Genomic DNA, 18945 nt, shown 5'->3' on the forward strand with positions numbered 1-18945 from the left:
GCACGACATCAAACTTATAAAAGTTAAATATTTAGACTTGTAGTATTACTTATTACATTTTTTTAAAGTTTTTAAAACCCTTAAAAAGTTTGTTAAAAATACAAATAGCATTTATATGATACCATGGTGTCTAAATACTATAAGTCACAATCAAATTGATTATGTCAAAATTTATTTTACAATTTAAGCGCTGTTTAATGTAAACTAAATCATTTTAGTAGACAGGGCAAAAGCTCTGTGGCAGTAATGAAATTAAATAAAGTTTCTGACATAAGTTACACTAAGCAGTTATAAAAAGATTTTTGAATTCATAGTTCTTAAATTATTAAGCTAAAAATTTAACCAAAGCTGTATTTTTATCTTGTATCATTGGTATTACTCAATGTCTAATTATAAAGTATTCTTAATAATTTAACAAATTTGTACTCTTTTAACGTTTTTAGATAGTAAAGAATTGTCTATTGACGACTCGTTGACCGAAAGCTTCTTCGTACAATAGGTCTTAGTACTAAATATTTCGAGCGTTTCTTTTGTTTTCCAATAAACGAACAATAATAACAAAAAATGTTTTTTTTTCTTAGATTTATGAAATTTACTCGGTTAGAAATTATATAAGTATAAAAAAAATTGTTCTTATTTGTTGTTACTTTTTTGTTCGACTTTGGTTTTTCTTTGAATACTTGTATCGATTAAAATCTATAAAGTTCACCTTAAGCACACCTCTTTAAAACTTTAAAATTGTGCTCAACATTTAAGATCTGACACGGTAAATAGTCGAACAAATAAGCGAAAGTAACACTAGCTTGTCTTATAATTCATGATCAAGACCCAGGTACTTTTTAAAATATTTGACGGAATGTTTCTCGGCTGAAGAAGATTTACTAATCTACAGAAAACGTATACTAGGTTCGGCTGTAGTATTAAAGTTTAGAAAATTTTTTAATGTTATTAATTTTTTCAATTGTGGTGTGCGACTCGATAACCGAAAGGTTTTATTGTGCACTAGGCCCTATGACAAAATATTTTGCACACTTTTTGGTCGTTTAATAAACATTATATATTAATATTATGCAAACGAGGTAAGGTAACAATATAAAATATATTTATAACATTTAAGACTTTTGCCGTAGTCAATTTTACTATTTTTTAAATATCGTTATCCTTAACCTATTTAAGCAGAACAAAAAAAATTGAAAAAAGGTTTTATTAATAAAACCATATAATGTAAATAAGTAAATTTGTAGCCAATCAGATGCCCTCAAATTTGCAACTGACTGGGTTACTTTAAGTTTATTAAATTATTTATTCAATTGAAAGTTGACATAAAAATAACTTGTACAGAAATTGAGACATAGCAAGGTTAAGTTTCATTCAAAGTGATATTATGGAAAATATTAAAATACAAACCTAAAACAATTATTTGTAGACAAGTAAATTTATTTTACCTAATGTAAACTTTAATTCAAAATTTTATTATTCTCGTTTAGTATTTTTTTTCTGGTTCTTTTTGTTTAAATAAAAACTGCAAAATCGTACTGATTTTCTTAAACTTAACTATATTATTTTTTTCTCATTTAACAGTTAATCCTTTTTGCATACAAGTAGGTGTAAAAAATAATACAATACTAGTTTTATTTTTATCTAATGAGTTTCATTAGTACAGCAAAGTTCTATAGTAAAGACTTTTAGTTAGTTTTATCATTCGATTATTACGTCAGTTTATATTTTAAAACTTATTATGCAGTATTATTTTATTTCTATCTCAATTCAGTTTAACTTAGTAAGATACAATTTCTGATGAGCCTTACTACGAAAGTACTCAAATAAATTTAAGAAAAATGAAATGTTTTTTGTTACATTTTTAAATAAGTTATGCACCGGGAGAAACTGTTCAAAAATTTATAAACAATTACAACATTTTTTTGATGATTATACGCTTTAGTAGTTATTATGTAATTGTATGTCACATACGTTAAACTAGCCAAAATTGTAATTTTAATATGCGTAAATGCTTTTCTGATATAATTGGCAAACCATTTTTTATTAAACTTCTCATCATTAGTTTTAAGTTAAACAGTGTTAAAATAACAATATTTTTAAAATGAAGTTTTATAAAAAAAACTAATATAATGGTATTAATTTTACTCGACAAAAAAGTTATCTTCAAGTTTGTTTATAATTCTTGTAAGTCTGTTTTATCTAAGTATTAAAGAAATATATTTTAGAAAAAATGTTTAGTAATTGTCTAAGACTTTTATTATTCAAAATGCATAAAATAAGACTCTATACTTTAAATCATAGTTTAAAATCAATCGAATCACCCTTTAAAAACAAAAAGATAAATTTACTACTATTTTATAACAATATAAAGATATATGCATTATAATTAGTGTACAAGATGAATTTAGAATAACAAAAAGATGAGCATAGTGTCTTCAAAGCTATAAATGGTATTTTCTTTGTTTTTTATTCGACACATCTATCCACTAAGTACGTTTAAACTTCAACCTGAGGTATGAGAACACAGTTGGAGAAATATTCTTTCGCACCAAATTTTCTTTTTGTCCATTTACCTTTTTCAACATCATATATCACAGCTTTAGAGCACCCAGAGCTAACCAGTACGATCTCGCTCCCGACGGAAAACGCCTCGATAAATTTTTCCGATACAAACTGCGACAAGCGCGGCAGTTTTAGAAGAGAAAATTTATTAGAAAAACAATCGTAAACTTCGCACCCGTCTTCGAAGCTTCCGAAGACAAAAAGCTTGTTTCTTTTGGAGATCGGTTTGCTGTGAAGCCTGTCTTTCACCATGCTGGGCATCGACAGCCACTTGTCAGCAGCGTCATCGTAAACTTCAACGGAATTCAGCGCGAAATTCCCATCGTTCATTCCTCCGCACACTACAATCTGCCCTTGAAAACGCAGCACGACGCCAAAGATCTCCCCACGCCCATCCCTCCGACTTCCTCCCATCTTTTGCTCTTCGTGCACAATTTCAAGCAAGAGTTCAAATGACCTCTCAAATCGCCTCCTATGACGTATATCTGATCGACGAGCGAGCAGACAGCAAAAAATCTTCTGTCGTCGAAAACGTCAGTCACGTGCTCGCAGGTTTTATCGACCAGCGAGTACTTGTGCACGGGAACAATGAGCTTGGGGTAGCAGCCGTAATCGCCAAACCAGTAGATCTCGCCTCTGCAGTAAACTATTTTGTAACAGCCCCTGTGTTTCAGGTTCAACCGCTTCTCTCTTCCAATGTCGATTTTCATGCTAGTAAAATCTTTGATACTAAAAACAGTCATTCCTTCTCCTTTCGGCATCGCTATGTTAAACATGTTTTGAGTGCAGAATCTGTTTAATGGAAGCGCGTTGGACTTGTTTTGATAATTTTTGTCTTTTGATATGGCTGTTATTAGCTCATGACACTCGTTAAAGACCTTTCTGCTAAATAGACTGTTTAAAGCACTTGGTGTTAATAAATGCAGACGAACTTTTAATAAAAGTTTTTCAACAAAAATACTTCTTTTTTCATTTTCTTTGAATTCTACCCACTTCTCAATGGAATTTAGAATTTCCATTTCCGAATTGACGTTAAGATCAGAACTAGCAAACATTTTCAAAACTTCTTTGAGCTCTAAATGCAAAAAACTTTTGGTTTCGGAAACTATCGAGAAGAAGCGTTCAATAAAACACAAAGTAGACCTAGTGAGCTGAATATATTTAAAACTGTTTGCTAATTGATAAAACAATGTTACATTGCGATAATTTATTTCGCTCTTTATTTTCGCAGAGTTTTGCTTCTCCAAATTTTCACTCAGCAGAAGACTGTTAATTTTCAAGAAGACGACAAAATTGTTTTTGTTTAGTTTCTTGATTCCTTTAAAATATTTTATTTAAATTTAGACAGTTATAAAGTTATATAAATGCGATTTTGAAATAAAACTTTGATAGTTTAAAAATTAATAACTGATTTTTAAGTATTTTGAAAATATATTAAACGGGTAGCTGTCTAAATTGCACGAGCGTACAAAATGCACGAAGACACTTTTGCACGGGTTAAACTTTTTTTTTAAAGTTTTTTCATTAATTTTGTTATTATTTTTCTAGTTTTTTTTTAAATATTACTGTTACCCCTACTAACCCTTACCCTCGGTTGGTAAGTTAGTTTTTTAAATTATATTTTTTTTTATTTTTATTTTTTTAATATATTTTTATTATAACTGTTACCATTAACCCTTACCCTCGGTCAGTAACTTTTTTTTTTTTTAAATTATTTTTAAGTTTTTTTTTCTGTTTATTTTTTTTTTTCTGTATTATTTTACTCTCGTGCAAAAATGTATCTTGTGCAAAATTGACTCTTTATTACACTAACACATGTTTCTGTTTAAACAAGTTAACACACTTCAACGGCACATAGTAAAACAATAAATACTGGAAGGGAAGAATAGATGCTGAAGTTGGTATATACATGTGTTTATTAAAATTAAGAATTAATACTGTAGATTATTGTAGATTAACCGATCTATTGTGTGTAGTAGGTAAAAAAAGCACGGTCTATAAACGGTTGATAATAAATACAAATATAAGGTCAAATCACACTGTTATAAAACTTTATAATACTTGTAATTATTAAGTCTAAATTATGGTAAGGTAAAGTAAATTACAAAATAAAATAACAAATTATAATATGAAGCACTTACATAAAGTTTCAAAAAATACTGATTCATTAGATTAAACCGTTGATAAACATTTAAATATATTATAATAATATCACGATATTGCGATTTAAAACATTAACATTAAAAAAGTTATTTAAGTTGCATTGCAGATAATTTATTTTTTAGCTTTTGAAGAACGCACAAAGAGACTTTAATTAAAATAAAATATAAAACTTTTTTAAATAAATAATAAGTAATCTACTGTAAATAAAAATAAGTAGAACAACAAACATTAATTACCGAAATAATAAACTAGTTAATAGTTTAAGGTAATTAAAGCTATAGAAGCTTTGGGTAATATATAATTGCAAAATGTTCATAATTTTAAATCTGAATTATAACATAAGTAAAGTTATATATAACTTAAAACAAAAAATTAGAATAAAATTTATAAAGTTTTAACCACTTACACGCAGACCCTAAAGACACCAAAGCCCAAAAATACACAAAGCTTAAATTTTCATTGAGTATTCAAAGCCCTGAACAATAACTAAGTTACAGCACCCTACATAAAACCATAAATTAAACTGCATAGTAAGTAAAATTGTTAATTATTGCTTTATAAAAGAGAAGTTGGTTGTTGAAATTAAATAAATCGTATACAGATACTTTAAATTTGTAATAAGTTACGAATTTGCGTTTAACATAAGTGTAAAAGTTTAAAAAAAAGGTGGTTATGTGACAAGTATAAAACTGCAACAAAAAAATCCTATCACCGATCTATTGTGTTTAGTATGTGAAAAAAGCACGGTCTATCTGTGATTTGGATACAGGCTTCCAATTAAACATGGATCTTAACACATAAAGGAACATGAAAAAAGATATCTAGTTGAGTAAGAGGCAAAAACCATGTTAAAGAATGAAAAGTGACATGTAAAATATGAACATAAAAAAAAAAAGTTAGGTATTAACTTATGATATACAATTAAAATAATATATATGAAGTAAGTACGTGTGTTCATGTAAAAGAAACATGAACTATGAGAGAACGCTAATATGTTATTTGAAGAAGAACTGTCGGTTATTTACACAGTTGTTTGAAATATCACATCTTTTGTTTAGTTATTATTTATTATCTTCTGCTACAATCGCCATTCGTTCAAGGTTGCATATTTGGCAGATCTTAATCACGCCACCGATGTTGTGAAGGATGCTCCATTCCATTTTTGGTACAATACCTGTCATTTCTAATTTGGTACAATACCTTTCAAAAACAGACAAACAAAATCTGACAATATTGTGCTGTTCTTTTTGTCTACATGCTGAAAAGTATACTTATACCGTGTACCTATCTTTAAAATGGGCTCCTGTTGATACGACGTAAGTTTTGTCTTTATTAATTTCATTATTATTTTTAATATTATCATCATTAAAATTACATTTAACACGCACCTTAAACACGATATTTAAAATCAAGCAGTTATCTTGTAACGGGCAATTTTCTTTATTAGACTTAAGGTAGTTAGATTTTATACTTTTAATGTTCTTGATTTTAAAACTAGTATTAATTATTTTATTGTTGTTGTTAATATTATTGTTATTAATATTTCTATTATTTGCTATGTTATTACTATTTTTATATTTCTATCAATAATATTGTTATTATCATCATTAATATTTTTATCATCAATACTTCTGTTATTGCTATTAATGTAATTATTATTTTTACTATTATTATTATAATTACTACTATTACTATTGTTATTCATAGAACATGAATAATTAGGTACAGTTGTATTTATACTATCAATTGGGCTCTCTCTGATATTTCTAATAGGTATAATTTTATTTTTATAAGTGTACTTAATGTTGTCATAATATTTACGTTAGGCTGAATAATGTAACAATTATTTAAAATACTGTTATCGTTTTTGTCTAAAATAATGCTAATTTCATGTGTATTATTTATATAAATGTTATTAACATTGTTACCAATAGTAGTATGTTAGTTATTGTTTTTATTTATTTGTGTTGTTATCTCAGTATATTAAGACTAAATAAATTTATTTTGTAATTGTACTATATACTGATTGTTGTTCTTACAACTGTTAAGAGTTATAAAAGTTTTTTATTAGATATTTTACGGTAAAAATGATTATCTGGGAAATGCTTAATTATTAATTTAAAATTTCTTTACTTAAGTTTATGCTGATGCTAGAACAGTATGGTGGGTTATACCACAACACACGGCTATCACGAGACTTGTGACGTTTCTGCGTTTTAATGTTATTATTACTAGTTGTACTGTTATTGTTAATATTATCATTATTGTTGTAGTTATGTTATCATTATCATTATGGTTGTTAATAGTATTATTATTGTTATTATTAATACTGTTACTTATTTTCACATATGTTAAGTTAAATTTAAAACCACTATTTTAAAATTGATTTTCATATGGAACTTTTATTTCGTTAAATATTTCTGCACTGAATGACAATGAGCTTAAGCGTTTCTGAGTCATTATTGAATGGCTTATACTATATAAATCTGTTGTTTTTGACAAAACAAGGAAACAAGTATTCAAGTTAATGTCAGATACACGATTCAAGATTACGTTAGATTTAAGTAATCAAGAGAAAAGCTTTTTAGGTGACACTTTAAACCTATCTGATAGTAATTTTAAACGTTATCGATAACCAAACTATTTAATTAATTTTATCAACATAAATTCTGACCACCCCACATATAAAAAAGCTATCCAATAATGACTCAGAACCGCTTAATCTCATTGTCATCCAGTGCAGAAATACTTAAGGATATAAAAGTTCCATATGAAAATGTGGTTTAAAATTTAACTTAAAATATGTAAAAGTTAATAAAAGTATAAATAATAACATTATTAACGATAATAATAATGTTTATGATAATAATAAAGTTAATAATAAAATTGTTTAAAATAATAAAAGTAATAACAATAATAATAATAATAATAATAATAATAATAATAATAATAATAATAATAATAGTAATAGTAATAGTAATAGTATTAGTAATAGTAATAGTAATAGTAATAGCAATAGCAATAGCAATAGCAATAGCAATAGTATTAGTATTAGTAATAGTAATAGTAATAGTAATAGTAAAAGTAATAGTAATAGTAATAGTAATAATAATAATAATAATAATAATAATAATAATAATAATAATAATAATGATAATAATAATAATAATAATAATAATAATAATAATAATAATAATAATAATAATAATAATAATAATAATAATAATAATAATAATAATAATAAAAATAATAATAATAATAATAATAATAATAATAATAACAATAATAATAATAATAATAATAATAATAATAATAATAATAATAATAATAATAATAATAATAATAATAATAATAATAATAATAATAACAATAATAATAATAATAACAATAATAATAATAGTAATAATTTTATGATAACAATAGTAATAATAATATTAATTCTATATCAATAATAATAAATAAAAATAACAATAAAATAATAATAATAACACGAACAAATTACAAGAACGAAAAAATCTGTAAAACAAAACATAATGAAAGCTAGGAAATACTTATATATTTCTTCACTGATTTTATCTACAAAGCAGATACAACGATACATTTAGCTAGCACTACAAAATTATTAAAAAATAAGTCGTAAACTTAAATACAACTTTCAATGTTAAAAAACAACAAAATAAAACACAAAAAGAACAAAAACCACTGAAATGTAGCATTTAACTTACTATACGATTGGTTAAAAACATTAATATAAACTGAAATTTAAACAGGTTTATAGATACAACTTTAGGCATCGTAGATCCTTCTCCGGGTTCTTATACGGAACGACGCAGTTCATTTTTTGGCAACACTCTATCGTCAACAAAATTTCTTTCAGATAACTCAGATTTATTATTAGGATCCGAACGAAACAATACACCATTTCTCTAATTTGTAGAGGATTGGCTTGCAGCCATGCAGTTTGAGTCCTCAGCTGAAAGGAAGGTAGCTGGCTTTGCGTTGCAAATGTTGTCTAGTTATCTCCAGCTTTGTTACTTATTCCCTTCTGGTAGCGCAGGACATCAAAGTTTTCCTTGTAATCTTTTTTCTTATCATTACCGGAAAAGATAAACATCTGCAGTAGTTTGCTTTTCTTACATAGGGATACTGCTTAGAGATTTGCAACCAGAGGGTTAAACTTCTTAGAAACTTGCATTTTCGAACAGTACAGCGGCCTGATCCATCAATCTTGACAACATGTTGGTGATAGTCTTTTATTTCCACTACTACTCCACTTTTCCCCCACTTGTTAGGAAAAGAACCTGCTTGGTTTTGTATCATGACACGATAACCACAATGCAGTGGTGACAATGATTTTGTGTTCTAATTTAAATTTTCGAGTGACTTGGTAAAACGAGACCTAAGAGCTTCTTCCTTTTTACTCCATGCCTTACGCCACGTATTTGATATCTGCAGGTTATTGTAAGCCATAATATTTTTTCTGAAAAAAGGTAGTGAGTCCTATAAATGTTCTGTCCAACCTGAAAGTCTGTCAGCAGCTAGGAAACAATACAAACCTTTGAAATTAAAACAATCACAGACAATTGTGTCAAAAGAAACTTTCTGAATTAATGGTTCAATTGGAGATAGGCGATTCAGCTTGGTGCAATTATATTACAACCATTGCAATTTTCTCGACTACCTTAAATGTCGTTTGTTATTCCTGGCCAATAGACAATCGCTTTTGCTCGCTCCTTCATTGTAGTGACCCCTTGATGAGCAGAATGCAGCACTCTAAGAACCTCTTTTCATAATGGAGGAGGAATAATTACTCTACTCACGTTATCCGCAAATATACTGCTAGATGGTAGAAGCCAATTATGATTCAGTTCTATTTTACGATCACCAAACATGATGACTCCATCCATCATAAATAAAGATTAGCGAATTATACAGTTCTAACGGTAGGTGGTCTTTGGTTTCTTAAAAACCAGCTTGAATATAATAAACAAGCTTCATCATCTGTTTATCTTTCGAGTTTTCTTATTTAATTCGGTCAAAAGTCATAGCTTGAAAATAGTCACCTACTTTATGACTTGCAATGATTTAATTACTGTCTGGCAAACGTTTCCTAGCTAAAATTTCAAAAGCACTTATCTCAACTTCATCTTTTGTTTCATATATGATTTTTTCCACTGGATGGCATGACATTGCATCTGGAGCAAGGTGTAATTTCCCAGGTTTTTGTAGAATCATGAATCGCCACAAAAGGCTTCTCTGCTTCAACCGGAAAAGGCGGGGATTTGCAATATTATTAAAAGTTCTGTCTTGAACAATTTTACCAGTGTCAGTCAGAACCATCAAGTTATCACGTCTTTGTTAAGTGCCAAAATATTTTCAAGACTTTCTCCCTCTACCGCAGCATAACTTGATTCTAAAGGTCTAAAAAACAAGACCCTGTCAAAAGAATATGCTATCCAGTTTAACACAGCAGAGCTACAAGAGCAATGTTTCTGCGACAAAAAATAACTTATACCAGTCGTGGGCCAGTCTGGCTGTATACAAGTTCGCTTTCCCAAATCAAAAATTTGTATTCCTTTTGTTATGGCTACAATATAAAACAAACACAATGAAAGCTATATAAATACTTATACAAAAGTAATTAAACCTGGTTTTATAAGCAAGAAGAATGAAAATAAAAAATCTTACTGTTGTAAGTCGAATAACGTAAATTGTCCGTTACAAGGTAAGTGCATAATTGAAATGTCATGTATAATGTGCGTGTTAAACGTAATTTTAGTGATGATAACCTAAAAAATAACAATGATAACAATAAAGACAAATAATAACAAAAAAAAAACTTACGTCGATTCGACATGAGGTCATTTTAAAGATAGGTACACTGGGAATAAGTATACTTTCAAGCACGTAGATAAAAAGAACAGCAAAATAATGTCAGATTTTGTTCGTCAGTATTTTGACAGGTATGGTACCAAACCAGAAATGAAATGGAGCACTCTTCACTACGCTAACAACAACATCGATGGCGCGATTAAGACCTGCCAAACATTCAACTTTGAACAAATGGCAATTGTAGCAGAAGATAATAAACAATAACTAAACAAAAGATGTGATATTTCAAACAACTGTGTAAATAACCGACAGTTCTTCTTCGAATAACATCTTAGCGTTTTTGCACATTTCATGTTTCTTTTACATGAACACACTTACTCACTTCATATATATTATTTTAATTGTATATCATAAGTGAGTACTTAATTTCTTCTTTTTTAAATGTTCATTTTTAAACATGTCACTTTTCATTCTTCAACATGGTTTTTGCCTCTTACTCAACTAGATATCTTTTTTCATGTTCCTGTATGTGCCAAGCTCCATGTTTAATTGGTATCCTGTATCGAAATCACAGATAGACCGTGCTCTTTTACCTACTACACACAATAGATCGGTTAATCTACAATAATCTACAGTATTTATTCTTAATTTTAACGAACACATGTATATACCTACTTCAGCATCTATTCTTCCCTTCCAGTATTTATTGTTTTACAGAGTGCCGTTGAATTGTGTTAACTTGTTTAAACAGAAACATGTGTTAGTGTGTTAAAAAAAGTACTTTTTAAATTTTTTATTATTATGAAATAATGTATTGATTTTATTTTTAAAATCTTGACTAAGGGGCTAAATGACGTTTTTACTTCTGCTTTAGCACTCAAATTAGGTACGTAGCTTAGTTTACTTTACTCTTTAAATCTTTTAGTATACCTAGGTGTTAAAGAACAAAATCAATTTTGAAAACTTTGATACAAAACTTATAGGAGTCGTAGACTTTTCAAATTAAAATGTATTTCAATATAAAAGTGTACTTAATTCTATCATGATCTAAAAATTTTTCTAATAAAAGAACAAAATGTAAAAAATGAATGCGAGGCTAGTTACTGTTAATTCTTTCGTACATTGACCATGATTAAAAAAAACGTTTTTAGGTTTACTAGATTTCATAAAACTTATTAAAAACAATTAACAAGCTTTTCTTTGTTAACTATGAAATTTTACACACAGTTTTAGATCGTAAAAAATTGTTTAAAATAACAAAAATAAACTAGGGTTCAGTTGGCAACAGTTGCGACGCATGGTATTTCTGTTGGGGGTTGCAGACAAACTACTCTTTTAAAAGAATTTTGTAATTTAACTTTTTTTGTGATAGCTAATCTTGTAACTTCTCGCAAACAACTTAAAGTTGAATAAAATGCTAGCTTTAAAAAAATAGAAAAGTACTTTTTGTTAATTTTTTTTAGTTGCTTTATTTAATAATTCAAAACATTTTTGCAACTCTAACACGTCTCCTTTAAAATTAAAAGTTAATTGGTGTGATAATGCTTACGAGTTTTTAGTTTAAAGTATGTACGTTTTAGTTCATGTTTTTTTAAGAAAGTTACTGGAAACTGTTCTACTTTTAATGTCCTGCGAAACAATTGTTCACAAAAATTTTATGTTTTATCTGTTAAGAATTACAAAAATATGAATGTGTTTGTTATGATAAAATTTATCTAAATATACATTCTTTCATTTATATATAACAAACAATGTTAATAACTAGGTCTATAGACAATGCATTACAGTGCTAATAAAAGAGGCATCATTTGAAGAGTTTTCAAGTCAAAAATTTTCTACATGTGGAAAATATCACAAAACACTCTGTGCAAAATTTTAGATAACTAAAAAAGAATTTTCATGCGAGCAAATTTTAATTTTTTAAAAGCAACTCAAATGCAAGCTGTATGCAACTTTGACTTAGATTTTAACGGAGATTTTTTTACATGTGGTAACTATTAAAAAAATACAATTAAAGACGATCTAAAGAAAATTTTATTCAGGCATTTCTTGATTTTAAGTAATTTTTATCACTTTTTGTAAGTTTTCTTAAATTTATAGTTTTTTAATCAGGAATTGTGCATAGAAGGAGCAGTCGCCATAGTTCAAAAAAAAAAGTAAAATAAAAGCAAGTAGTTGATATTTAATTGTAGCATAACAATACAAACAAACTAAACAAAATTTAAAGAGTTTCTAAAGTTTACCCAAAAATATTTTTATACTTACTTTTTACATTCATTAGTTTTAACTTGATCGCTTTAAAAACTCTTAATTTTTTTTTGCATTAAGATGTCACTTACTTGTTCAGTTATATAATTTTCAATGTATTGTTTTGTTTTGAATCAAATATAAACTAAAACATTTACGTCATTTACAGCCCTCAAAACGGCCTTACTTACAAAAAAAATTATTAAGTTACATAAACTTAATCATATATAAATACATAACTTATAAACAATTTTAAAAATTGTTGAAACTTTTAAGTATAATTTTTAAATAAAATACATTGTGCACTAAATAAATAAAAAATCTACAGAAATGTTAAAACAGTAGTATAAAACCTTAACCTTTTAGTGCAGACTCAGAAAATAATTGCAAACGTTTGTAATCATTTAGAGCTTTTCTTCTACACGAGCTGTAAAAAGGATGATACTCTTTCCGGGTTGAAGTTTTACTGCAACTGTGTGAGCTTTGATTGATAGCTTTTACTTTTCGTTTTTTCGCTTCAAAAGTATTTTGAAGGTTGTTCGAAGGGTGTTTCATTTTTTTCTTTCGTTCTATTGACTTCATAGTTAGAGACAATAAAAAGCCTGGCAAGTTCATAAAAAACTAAAAGTACTTAATAAGTTTATTTTTAATCCAACCTTTTTACAAACAACTGTGCTTGAACCGTTGTTAAATTATATTTATAGAGAAAAAGATTTCTAGTATAAACCTTTTATGACTTAATTGGAAATTTTTAAACTCTTAATAAAAAACGAAAATAAATTAAAGTTAAAAACTTTGTAAGATAAGGTATACAGGTTTGCTTCACCCAATAAATTGGAAACGTTTTCCTCTTTAAACTTTAAGTTTTAGTATAAAACTTTTATAACATAAGTTTTTTCATACTTAAGTTTCATATTTGATTTGATATGCGTTAAGTATCTATACATGAAAATTTATCTAGAACAAGGTTACCCGAAATAGCTTCTTAAACTATCCCCTTTTTAGTTGTTGCACCCTGATAGCCAAAATCCTACTTTAGGTTACCATGGATCAATAAAATGGTAACAGCTGTTGCATCATAAAGACATGAGTAAAAGTATGTAATTTACTTTAAAATGTTAGTCCTAAGCTTTTTTTTTTTTACTTGAGTAAGTATACTGTTTAAATCTTACCAAATAACTAAATACTGATTACTACTTTAACGACAAACAAAAGCGCTCAAAAGATTTAGTTTAAGGATCTAGTATACAAAAATTCATACACCATGGATACAGTTTAATGTCTTAGTCAGGACAGTTTAAAGTGACAAGTTATATAATAAATATGACTACACAAATGCACAAACTTAAAAAACTTTACTTAACTATTTATTAAAATATATTAAGCCTATATTAATTAGTATTATGAACACATACCACAATTCCATAATATCTAATTTTACTTTTCAAAGTTGTCTTATTTTATACTAACTAACGATGCATAACTACATTTTTATCAAAACAAAACTTAGCAACGACTTTTTTCATCAACTGAAAGTAAACCACACTTTGCCTCTTTTACTAATTATTGCCTCCCGACTCACCAAGATCGCCAAAAAACTAGTAATATTGCCCGCTTTAGGAAAGCTTAACTTAAAGTAAAATAAAAACGTCTTGAAATTTAGCCAATTTGTTTACAGTTATTTTAAACATGTTATTTTTTAGTTTAGTTTGATTTAAAAATCTTAAACCTAGTAATTCCTAGAGCTAGTTTTATATTTTAAATATTATCTTTATTTGAAAACAGTTTAAAGCAAAACTGTAAATAAATGTTTTTTTGTCACTTTTATACAAATTACATTGGACAAGCAACTCTACATGGGAAAAAATGTTTAAACTTTTAAATTTAGTTAGTAGAAAGATCCTTAGCGTAATAAAAGCTTGAAATCATTTGTTTAAATTTGGTTTATAATAGAGCATATGCTACATGGTGCGTAACAATTTGAATAGTTGTTGAATATGTCAAGTTTAGATATTTTAAAGAATTGAAAATTAGCCGTCAAAGAAACATCTTTAAAAAACATTTTATGTAAAAGTATTTTATTTCTTTCTCAAATTTTAAAAATATTTTTTTTAAAGTTTTGTTGAATAAGATTATTTTTTAGTTGAATCAGTCTAAAATTCAAAAAAAATAAAAAAATTATTGATTTTCCTTTTTTTTTAATGTAGTAAAACTTTAACAGATAAAATTTTTGAACAAGCTAGAGTTATATATGCTTCTTAAAACCTTAGACTAGGTGCATTTTTACAAAGTTTAAAAAACATATCTAGCCGAATCAGAATAAAAAACTTTTTTAAACACTTTTACCCAACTTGTTCTTCGTAAACACCCCATAGACACCCTTATTTGAAATTCCATTGATTAGTTTTAATACAAAAGCTCTTTTTCATTATAGAACTTTTATGTCTTGAACGAGATATTAAACTGTGCCCATGGTGTATGACTTAATAACAAAGGCCCTTTGTCTTAACGTTTAAATTTCCTTTGTCGTTCATTAAATAAATATATGTTTAGCATCTACTAAACATTTACACAGGCTGCTACAACATAAGAACTACTAAAATGAAAATTTTGTTTGTTTTTATAGAGTTTTAAATAAACTTTTTTTTTCTTAAGTTAATATAGCAAAAAAGAATTTAAGAAGCTATTACTTAGTTTTTGATTTTTGTTTTGAGAATTATTTTGTAATTTTATAAATATAAATTTTATAACTTTGAACTAATCTAAAAAATATTTTAAATAATATTTACAATTATTGATTTTATACAAAATTTTTTCTCTGTGTCTAGTTGAGCGCTGTCACTTCCCACTGTGCAAACTGCTATAAATAAAATGTATAAAATCTTTAAAAATTTTGGTATGCAAAACAGGGTTTGAATATGTGGGAACGGATCTAAATTGACGACGACTAAATTGCACGAGGTTACTAAATTGCACGAGGGGACTAAATTGCACGAAGCCAAATTTGCACGGGAGTAAAACATACAGAAAAAAGAAAAAAAAACTGTATGATAATTTAATAGAAAAAAAAATACTGACCGAGAATAAGGATTAGGGTTAACAGTGATAGTAAAAAAAATAACTAATAAACATTAGTATAATAAAAAACTTTAAAAAAAATTAAAGAAAAAATTAAAAATTAAAAATAAAAATTAAAGAAAAAAAAAAAACTTATAAAAATATAACTTACTAACTGAGGGTAAGGGTTAGGGGCGGGACGTAGCTAGCTTAAAATAGTTACGAATCTTCAAAAATTAAAACATCTGAAATACCTCGTGATAACGTCCTAGGGGGAACACAGCAATTTAAACTACCTCTAATGTTATTGAATTTAATTTGAAAAAATGTAATTATGTTCATACATTAAAAATAGAATGTTGAAGTACGAATGATAACTGTATACAAGGCAATTTAATTTGCTCCACACCCCCTAAGACTCTTTATGTCTTGCCACTTGTGTAAACCCAGAAAACATTCATTAAAAGGTAGGAATTTTTATAGGTAGTTTTAAATATTGGGTACTTTCAATTGCAGCAAATTTGCAAAAAACTACCCAATATTTTGATGACGTCATTAACTTTACTTTGGGTTGTTTTGAAGCTTAAACTTAGTAAACAAAAGAAAATTGCTGTCTAGGTCTATGACAAATTCATTTTTTTAATTTTTTAATATATGAAAACAATCATATCTTAAAAAAAACAATAGAATAATACTAAACATTTCCCTATGTTAACAAAAATATAGAAAAATTTTTGTGTAAGTTACAATTTTAAACTTAAACACAAGTTAAGCAAATGATTTTTAACTTTTCTCTTTTATAGTTTATTGGTGAATTTAAGTCATAAAAATATTTGAACTAATTATAAATTAGTTATGTACTTTAATAAAAGCTACCTTTTTTATAGTTTGAAATAAAGTTAACAGGATGGCCATCAAACCTAAATGCTTATAGGATTCTTGAAATGTTATATAAAATCCTAGAATGACTTGAAATTCTGATCACTTATTTTGTCTAGAAAAGTAAATAAGACTTGCATTTATAAAAATATATAAAATTTTGAAAAATTGAAAGAAGTTTCAAAAAACTTTAAGAGCCACCTTGGGTACAGGGAGGGTGTAGATCACTTTTGTTAAAAGTTGATGTCACTTTATAAACTTTAATCTAAACTACAATTATCTTTATACAGAAATTTTATACCAAAACAAATTTTTGATATGTAACATTAAAATAGGAGAGTACAGTAGGTTTTAATTGTTATCTTTTTTTTTTAAATATTGAAAGGAATATTCCCTTAAAATTTTGAGCAGGGTTGTAAAACTTCTGGAATCCAGGAACTTGACAGTTTAAACAAAAACCGAAAAAACCTTGAATTTGTGAAATTAAAAAAATTGAAAAAATCTGGTTTTTAAAACAAAAATCACCAAAAAATCTGTAGTTTTTAAAGTACTTCTACATGTAAAATAATGAAATTTTGATAAAATATGATAACTTAAAGTCATTAATAAACTATATAAGAAATTTTTAAAAGTCAATAGCTTAATTTGTGGTTGAATTTAAAAATGTAACTTACATAAAAAATATCATTGTTGAAAATTATATTTCCTTAATTTTGTTGATATAGTGTAATGTTTAGTATTGTTTTATTTCAGATACAATTATTTTCATATTTAGAAAAATAAACAGTGAATTCATTATAGGCCTAGACAGCAATTTTATTTTGTTTACAAAGTTTAATTTTAAAAAACTACCCAAAGTAAAGTTAATGACATCATCAAAATATTGGGTACTTTTTTTTTGCAAATATGCAGCAAATAAAAGCACCCAATACTTAAAACTACTCATACAAAATCCTACCTTTCATTAAAAATAAGTATAAAAAATCACAATTTAACTCGAAAACACTTATACTGTTTTAAAAAAAAAACATTTAAGGTAGTCAATAGTAACAACAAGATACGCAAATTTTTGTAACAAATTTTGTACGCTTGTGCAAATTTGACAGCTACCCTGAATATGTATTTTTTTTATATTTTTACAACAGTATATAGGGTTGCCAAATGTTTTTGGAAAATTTTCTACATGTTTTTAAAATTTCTTCTAGGTTTTCAAAGTTACACGTTTAGGATCTATTTTTAGTTTGAAGTAAAGTTTGAGGTCAAAAACTAAGTTAAATAGTACAACGACATTGAAAAGTTATCTTAAAACTTCTTTAAATGTGTTTTTTATTAAAATTTTTTTTTGATGATGACAATTTTTTTTAATCTATACTAAGATTTTTTGTGTCAAATCGAAACTTTACTACTTAGCATACAAAATTTGATTAAAATTCCAGGTTTTTTTAGTCTAAGTTGTCAAATTCCAGGTTTTTACAGGATTCCAGGTTTTTGGCAACCATGAGTATAGTAAGTGTACACAACAATTACTATTTAACGAAGTACTACAAAAGTATTTAAAAAGCTAAGGTTATGAAAATAACTTTAACTAGAATACTTTAAACCAGAGTTGCAAGAATTTTTGGACCCACTAGTGTATGATACACTGCGTATAAAAAATGCAACCTTTAAGTTTTCAGCTAGATTTTTTATTTATTTGGGAAATATCACAAAAACACCTAATGAAAGATTTTAGCTGGTTTACAAAAAAATCACATAGGCTGTTTTTATGTTTTTCAAATAACCTCAATATAAACTGTAATGGATTTGGATTTTTTAGTTTGAAACTGTTTTACATGTGGCAATAATCACAAACACACATTGAGCAGAATTTAATATGATTTTAAGAGAGTTTAACGGAAGCCTTTTTGATCATAAGTATCTTTTTATAGTTGTTTGTAAATTTTCTCGAAATTTTATTTTTACAACAAATCAACCAATTTTAATGAAGTTTTCCAAAAAATCCTTAAACTTGCTTAAATTTCAAACAAAAAATAAGTTAAACTGATTTTAATTTTTCAAAATCATCCTCTTAAATTTTAAAATTAGCCTGAATTGGTCCAAGTTAGGTTGAGTTTGTAAAAAATCTTAACTAGCCTGAGTAGTATAAGTAAGTAGCAACCCTGTTAATAAACTACTATGGACACTTAAAAACACTAAACTAGTGTT

The sequence above is a fragment of the Thalia democratica genome, chromosome 8 (genome assembly GCF_965202585.1).
Source record: "Thalia democratica chromosome 8, ktThaDemo2.hap1.1, whole genome shotgun sequence".
Lineage (NCBI taxonomy): Eukaryota > Metazoa > Chordata > Thaliacea > Salpida > Salpidae > Thalia > Thalia democratica.